Here is an 8,110-nt window from a genome sequence, read left to right as displayed (position 1 = left end):
GCTCTCATGGTAGATCTTGGTTATACAGAGCAGCCTGGGTGTGAAAGGGGACACATATAGAAACTAAACAGAGTGAGGGTTAGCTGGGACCCAATAGCACCAGTAGGGTCCCACTAGGACAGATTAGAACTCTCTGTCTTTGATAATGCAGGCTTCTTGCTGAAGAAGCTGCCCATTTCACATAGCTAAATGCACACCTGACTCAGGTGTCAGAGACACTGAAGAAGGATCCCAGGGGAAAGTGGATCATTTTCAGACCCTCTGTACCAAGGAGGTGGCCGGGCAAGGAAGCACCCAGTTTCTGTCTTCCACTGACTTCCAAAACATCTCTGTGCCAACTCCAATTAAAATTATTCCAGAAGAGGAACTCTGAGAAGCAGCTCGGCTCAGCCTAGCACGTTGACAAATTACAAAGCTGCTTCTTAATGGTGGTGATGCTGTCCTCTTTTGTATTTTTGTCTCTCCACTCAGTGCCAGGGATTGAACCTGGGGTCTCAAGCATGCTAGATAATGCCCCATCACCAAGCTATATACATCTCCAGACTTCACCCTGTAGTACTTCCCATAGAGTAAAGTAAAAGACTAATTCGTGGCTTTTCTTCAATATGTTTGGTCAAAATCTGCTATTATTAGCTGAGATTCATTAAATGCACAACATCCTATGTGTTAACTTGAAGGTTTTTGTGTTTTGTATTTGTAGGTTTGGTTTTGTTTCATGTAATCCAACCTCGAAATCTTTAAATAACCAAGTATGACCCGGAACTCGTGATCCTCTTGCCTCATCCCCTGCATGCTGAAATGACAGGTGTGTGTTATCACACAAGACTATTTGTTTGTAGTCCAGATCTCACTACGCAGCCTTGATTGGTCTAGAACTTAAGTAGACCCAGCTGGCCTCAAACGTGCAGCTCTCTTTCTCTGTCTGCCTCTCAAGTGCTAGAGTTATAGGTACATGCCACCGCACCCAGGTTTTGACGTGTGTTTTAACTTACTTATCATTTACCTTTATGCATATGAATGTTTTGCCTACATGTATGTATGTGTACCACATGTGTACCTGGTGCCTGCAGAGGCCAGAAGACAATGTTGGGTCTCCTGAAGTTACAAACAGCTCTAAGACACTTGTGGGAGCTCAGGTCCTCTGCAAGAGCACAAGTCCTCATAACCACTGAGCCAACTCTCCAGCCACCCCCACCCACACGTGTGTGCTGTTTTTTTCTTATGTTTTGAGACATGGTCATACTATGTAGAGCAGAGTGGCCTTGAACTCTCAGAGCTTTGCCTGCCTTTGCCTCCTGAGTTCTGGGATTGAAGGTGTGTGCCACCACAAGCTGCAGTTTTATGACAGTTACAGTGTTGTGCCCCTTAGACAGGGAGATTCTAACCAGCAGTATTTCACTTGATTCCCACTTAAAAAGTGTCCTCAGTTTTAATTATTGGTGTTGATGGGCATAGAATTCTAGATTTGAGGCTGTGATCCCCTGGTATCGTAAGGTGTTCACTTATTTAGCAATCCAGAATACATGTTTTGTTTTGTTTGGGTTTTTGTTTTGTTTTTTGAGACAGAGTTTTTCTGTGTAGCCCTGGGTGTTGTGGAACTTACTCTGTAGACCAGGCTGGCCTCAAACTCACAGAGATCCACCTGCCTCTGCCTGCCGACTGCTGGGATCAAAGGCGTGCATCTACATCTCCCAGCCAGAATACAGTTTTGATAGAGCAATGCCTGGTTTAACTAAGCCTTCCTGAGATCTGAGCACTTTCCTGACACATTGGCACACCAGGATGTTGAGAAGACAAATTCTCCTCATACTAGATTTTTGTCTCTGTACCTCAAACTACACACATTGTGCCCACTGAGTTGATCCAGTGGGCAGGGAAACACTCCCAGGTACCATTTTTTATAAGAGAACAAGGCACCCATATCAACAGCCAGGCAGGTACTGGAGACATCTGAGACTCTCTGGCCTGCTGAGTGGTCATCTGATAGCAACACTGTGGCCAGCGAGAAAAGCCAACAGAATTGCCTGGATGGCCAAACCCATAGGATTTTGAAAAGTAATGAACAAACCACTTCCATCTAACACCAAGCTTTGGGAGTGTTTGTCACACAGCAATAAGTAAGGAAATACTTGTGGAGCATATCTAACCGGATTTTAGAAATCCAGGTGGGATGCTTTCTATTCATGGACAACAATGGAGTTATGATTTACTATGTGTAAAGATACATGTGGATGGATTTTGAACGCTTTGATTTCTGTCTACCGTGCTCCTCCCACCTTTTAAAAGACTTGATTTCGTTTTTTCCCACCCCTGCCCCATCATGCTCTGAATTGTTATACATCTTGTTTCTGTTCTTTTGGCCCTTTCTTATTCAAGAAACAAAGGAAGATGTCGGGACTGGTTTCCTCATTTTTCTCTGGCTATTGGATGTGCTTCAGATATAATTAGGTTCATCCCCCACCCCACCCCCATCATAAGGGAGCTACCGCTGAATGGCCTAGAAAACTATGAAATACGGAGTAAAGCAATCAGAATCTCGGCAGGAAGGGAGTCCCGTGGGTCTTTCTGTACGTGGGCGTGTGAAAGGAGGGCTCCCAGAATGAGGCTGAGGGACACAATCTCGGCAGTCACTTTGTCCAACCAGCCACCCTTTCCACACTTGCGGAAAGCATCAGTTCCCAAGGTGACTGATGTTCACAACTGCCCGCTTCTCACCCGCTTTGCCTTGCCCTGACTGCGTGCTGACTCCTCTCACCCAGGCCCCCAGGCCCTGCTTCCTTCAAGCCAAAGCCAGCACACAGAAGACAGTGGAAGGCGACCCCTTATCAGCTTCTCCAGGGAACTGGTGGCCGCAGCTGGTCGTGCCTGTTGGACCCACAGGTTGTGTTCTCTTGCTTCTTCAGCTTCCCTCCAAAGATTTAGCTCCTTTCTGCTCACCCCTACTTCACCCTAAAAAGCAAAACCCTTTTCTTATTTGATTTGGGGATGTTCTCAGGTTTCTAAGATGGGAGTGTCCACTATATTGCAATAGTCTCTATTTCTAATAATGTCTTCCTCTTTAAAAACAAATTTGTTTTTAAGCTGACAAATGGCGTTAGAGTCGCCATTTTCTGGGGATGAAAATGTGCATAACTTCAGAAATCAGCAGTGTCTGAGTCTTATGGTCAGGAGGCCATAAGGTCCCCCATTTTTTCCTGGGACTTAACCATAGCCAGTGTTTAATATGTATTGAAGGAGGGAAGCAGAGAAGGAAGGGAGGGAGGGAGGGAGAGAGGGAGGACAGGGGGGAGAGAGGGAGAAAGAAAGGACTTTCTGGATTTAATAGAGAAGGATGCTGGGAGAGTTGGTGCCTGGTCCATCCTTGCCCCATTTACAACTGTCACCACCAAAGATTCTAGAAATATACCCTGCTGCAGTGGAAATGAATGCAGTCACTAGGTACTCACTAAGAGAGCAAACAGAAGTGACTTCTATAAGAGGCACAACCTTAGAACTCTGTCTCCCTCTCTCTCTCTCCCTCCCTCTCCCTCCCTCCATCCCTCTCTCTCCCTCTCTCCCTCCCTCTCCCTCTTCTTCTCCCCCTCCCTCTCTCTCTCTCCCTCCATCTCCCTCTCCCTCTCCCTCTCTCTAATGCCAGGGACTGGATAAGTATAAGGGCCTCACAAATGCTAGACACTGAGCTACATCCCTAATGAGGTTGTTAAATCTTACTTCAAAACAGTCTCACTAAGTCACCCAAGCCTCGAATTCACTCTGCAGCCCAGGCAGGGCTTTGAAGGCTCTACCTCCTGCTCATCTTTTGAGTAGCTAGGGTTACAGCCCAGCTAAAGCAGAGCTCTAAAACTTTGCTGCTATAGCAGTTGGTGACTGGTTGACAGTAACTGAGTCCATATGGCTAACTGTGACAACATCACATGAAGCTAAAATAACTGCTCAGAAATAAAAACAATATGTATATTTGCCAATGACTCAAGGTCCCTGCTGGCTCTTGTCTTGCTTTCTCCATATCTGCTAACTTATCCATGTTCTTGCCATTGTGTGTGTGTGTGTGTGTGTGTGTGTGAGAGAGAGAGAGAGAGAGAGAGAGAGAGAGAGAGAGAGAGAGAGAGAGAGAGAGAGTCAGAGTCTCAGCACTTGGCTCATTCTGGTGATAGGCAGGAAGTTGAGCTAAGCCTTAGCATTCCTGAAAAAGCTAAGTCAACGAAAATCTTCACTTCCCCCTCCATTCCCTCTCTCCTCCCAGACCCAGGGACCAGGCTGTTCCCAGCCTTGGTTGCTTAGCTGTATCTTGTTATCTCTTCATCACTCCTGACCAGCAATGCGCTATTTCTGGATTCCTATCTGCCCTCTCACAAGCCAGGCGCCTCTGCTAGCTTCCTGGTGTCCCTAATTCTGCTCTAGAAGCATGGAAAAATGACACTTCTCAACAGAACCAACATCCCACTTGTGAAAATAAGTAAATAATAACAAAAAACAGACTGGGTAAAGCAAATTGGTTTACACATGAATGTTGCTAGTTCCATGCATCACACGACTCACTTAAGTAATTTAGTCTTTTTGGAAAGCTTATGCAAGCATGTATGCATCTTGAAATATTGTTATGGTCATATTTTCTTAATATCAATAGGCCCCTCTCCTCTTTGGTTAAGAAATCATTTAAGTCCATTTTTATCTGATTACCCCTTCTCTGTCACATCAACATGCTAGTACCAATGTAATTCTCCAGCAATGGGAGGCATTTCCCTTTCTGTCAGATGAACTTTGGAGGTTTGGGCTACAGGCCAAAGATTCCTAATATCCTACTGGCCTTACTGTGGCTAACCTGTGGCTTGGTGGCCCTTCTTTCCCAGGACAAAAAATTCAAATGCGGACTCCTGCCTGCTTGCTCCCAGGCTGGCACATGGCGCAGCACCACAGCAAGCCTGGGGACTAAACAGAGCCTAGGCCTTCCACGGATAGCCGACAGCAGGAGCCATCCGATCTGTTGGCTCAGCTGGTTCCTTCTGTCATGAGGTAGGCTGCATCCTGGGAGCTGTGTCTGCTTGTCTTCCCTCCCCTCCCCCGCCCCCAGCTGGGCATTTTGTGCTTCTGAAACCCTGAGATCACCCATAGCCTCCAGGACCCCTTCTCTCAGTCACATGTAAAGCCAGGACCGGCATGGTGATTACGTCACCTCCCACTTTCCCATTTGCACGGCTGAATAGCTGTGCATCAGCCTAGAAAAGTCACCCTGAGAGTTAGCTCCATCCGAGGGAGGAGACACGGGCCTGCTTTGCCCCAAGAGATGCTAGTCTGCCATCCTGTGGGGTGGGGGTTGGGATACAACCTGGACTGTGTGCGGCAGCCCTGCCCCTGGCAGGGAGAGGTCGGCTCACTAATATGGAAGTGAATCTCAGTCATCTAGGTTGAGATAGGTTCTACATCAATCAAGCAGGCAAGCTAGAATAAGTCAGGATCTTGGGGGTTCTGTCATTCGGAAAGGCACTAATGCACTCTGAAAACAACGGCCTTCATGCCGAGCACATCACTCCAAGGACTCCTCCTTACCATGGTGCCTCTTTGACACTCTAGGAAATGGAGTAAAAGGAGAAGGATTTGCAGGCTAACTAAAATACTCTGTGAGGGAACAAAAGGGGACGTTTGGATAATACCTGGGAGGTCCTTCCCGGGCTTTATGAGTTATTTCAACAAACATGCATGTTCTAGCATAGTAAGCGGTGAGGTGAGTCATGGCAATGAAGACATGCTTGCCATAGCTCCTGGGTGCTTTCATTTGAAAAATAGCTTCAAGTTCATGATGGTTAGTGCTTGTCAGTCTGATACAAACTGACGTCACCTGGGAAGAAACAACCTCGGCTGAGGAATTGCCTCCATCAGATTAACCTGTGGGCCTGTCTTGGGGCATTTTCTCAATTGTTAGTTGATGTGATTGATGTTAAGCTCATTGTGGGTGATGGTGTCCCTAGGGAGGTGGGCCTGGGTTGTACAAGAAAGCAGGCTAAGCGAGAACAAACAGCATTGCACCGCGTCTTGCTGTAGTTCCTGCCTCCAGGTTCCTGCCCTGACTTCCTTCAATGAGGGCTATAAAGTGTTCAATGATATATACCATTTCCTCCCCAAGTTGCTTTCGGTGAGTGTTTTAACTCAGCAGAATCCTCAGCTCTGCAAAAACTGTCTGCTACAGCACACACCTGTAATCCCAGCACTTGTGAGGTGTAGGCAGGAGCATCAGGAGTTCAAGGCCATCCTCTGCTACCTAGCAAGTGTCAGACCAACCTGAGCTGCATTAAGACCCTGTTTAAAAAAAAAGTTGGCAACTTACCCTAATTCAAGCTAGGTTTCTCATCTGTCTGTATTTTTGGCAAGGGGTATAAATATAAACTGAAAAACTCCACTCAGTCTACAGAAGGTGACCCAAGAGAAATGGAAAACTTACCTGCTAACTGTCCTTTTACAGCTAGTGCCTACTCCTCTTACATAACACTGAAAAGACGTGTGCTTTTATTCCCTGTGAGAAGACACTCTCATGATGTGGTCTGTGCTCACTTCTGAGCTTCCCCAAAGCTTGCAGAAGCACTTGGTGAGATTTTCTATTTATTTATTTATGGAAATGGGATGAGATAGCTTTCCGAGACATATGCATATGAGATGTCTCCTAGGAAAGATGCTAAAACATTGGCCTCCTGTAAGTCAGCTTTCCAAAGTGTAGGATAAGGGAAATGTCTTTCTCTGGTGTGGAAACGCATGGGGGTGGGTGTGCCAAATGGAGTGATGAGCTGCTTCTTCCAGACCGTTTCGTGATCTGAGAGGCCAGGGGATGAGCCTCGCAAAAACTCATCTATGCAGGGCAGAGATGGGGGAGGGGGAAGAAGGAGAAAGAGAGAGACTCTTACAAAAAGACTCCTTTGGAACGAAACACAACAGAATCACCAGAGAAGACCAGCTTGTTAAAGAGGACTTTTTCAGCTTCTTTAGAAAATGTCACTTACTTTTTTTAAAATCAGGATGCAATGTTACATACCACTGTGGCGGTTTTAACAACATGTTTTTGTGAGTCTCTTCCTACCCCATTTTCCTCATGCCCTGTCACCCCGTCCCTCCCCTATGGCTGCTGCCAGGTCCCTTCCGAGTTCATGTACCGTGTGTCCTCTCGCTCTCCTTCCATCTTTCCTCACTACAAATATTACCTTCTCTTGGCCCAGAGTTTCTTAGATTTTACCTATACTCACACCTGTTTAAATATATACATTATAGGCCGAGATCCACATATGCACATATGAGGGAGAACACTCAGGCTTTGTCTTTTTGAGTTTGGGGTCACCTCATGTGGTGGTTGGAATGAGATGCGCCCCATACATCTAAGCCATTGAATACTTGGTCCCCATTTGGAGGCTGTTTGGGGAGGATTAGGAGGTGTGGCCTTGTTGGAGGAGGTGTGTCACTGGGAGCAGGCTTTGGGGTTTCAAGAGCTTCATCTGATTTTGAGTTGGTTTTCTCTGCATCCTGCTTGTGGTTTGAGACGTGAGCTCTCAACTGTTTCTGCTCCCTTCCTGCCTTTGCCTTCCATCATGGACTCTAACCCTCTGGAACCATAAGCCAATTAACCTCTTGCTTTTATAGGTTACCTTGGTCATGGTGTTTTATCATAGCCATAGAAAAATAACTAAGGTACCTCGTTTAAAAATTACATTTTCTAGATCCATCCATTTTTCTTCAAATTTCATGATTTCATTTTTCTTTACAGCAGAATAAAATTAGACTGTGCGTATTTACTACATTCTCATTGTCCAGTCATCTGTTAGGGGTCACATAGGCTGGTTCCATTTCCTTATTGTCATGAACATAGGAACAATAAACATGGGTGTGCAAGCATCTCTGTGGTAGGATGTGGTAGTTCTATTTTTAATTTTTTGAGGAGCCTCCATATTGATTTCCATAATGGTTATACTGATATGCACTCCCACCAACAGTGAATAAGGGTTTCCCACATCCTCTCCAATCTTTCTTTCTTCCTTCCTTCCTTCCTTCCTTCCTTCCTTTCTTTCTTTCTTTGGTCAGAAGGAAACCTGTATCTTATTCATAATCCAATTTCAGTTCTGCACATTCAAAT

Source organism: Mesocricetus auratus, unplaced genomic scaffold (assembly GCF_017639785.1).
Source record: "Mesocricetus auratus isolate SY011 unplaced genomic scaffold, BCM_Maur_2.0 Super-Scaffold_100022, whole genome shotgun sequence".
Lineage (NCBI taxonomy): Eukaryota > Metazoa > Chordata > Mammalia > Rodentia > Cricetidae > Mesocricetus > Mesocricetus auratus.
The sequence above is the reverse complement of the archived record's forward strand: the minus strand, read 5'-3'. Positions refer to the sequence as shown.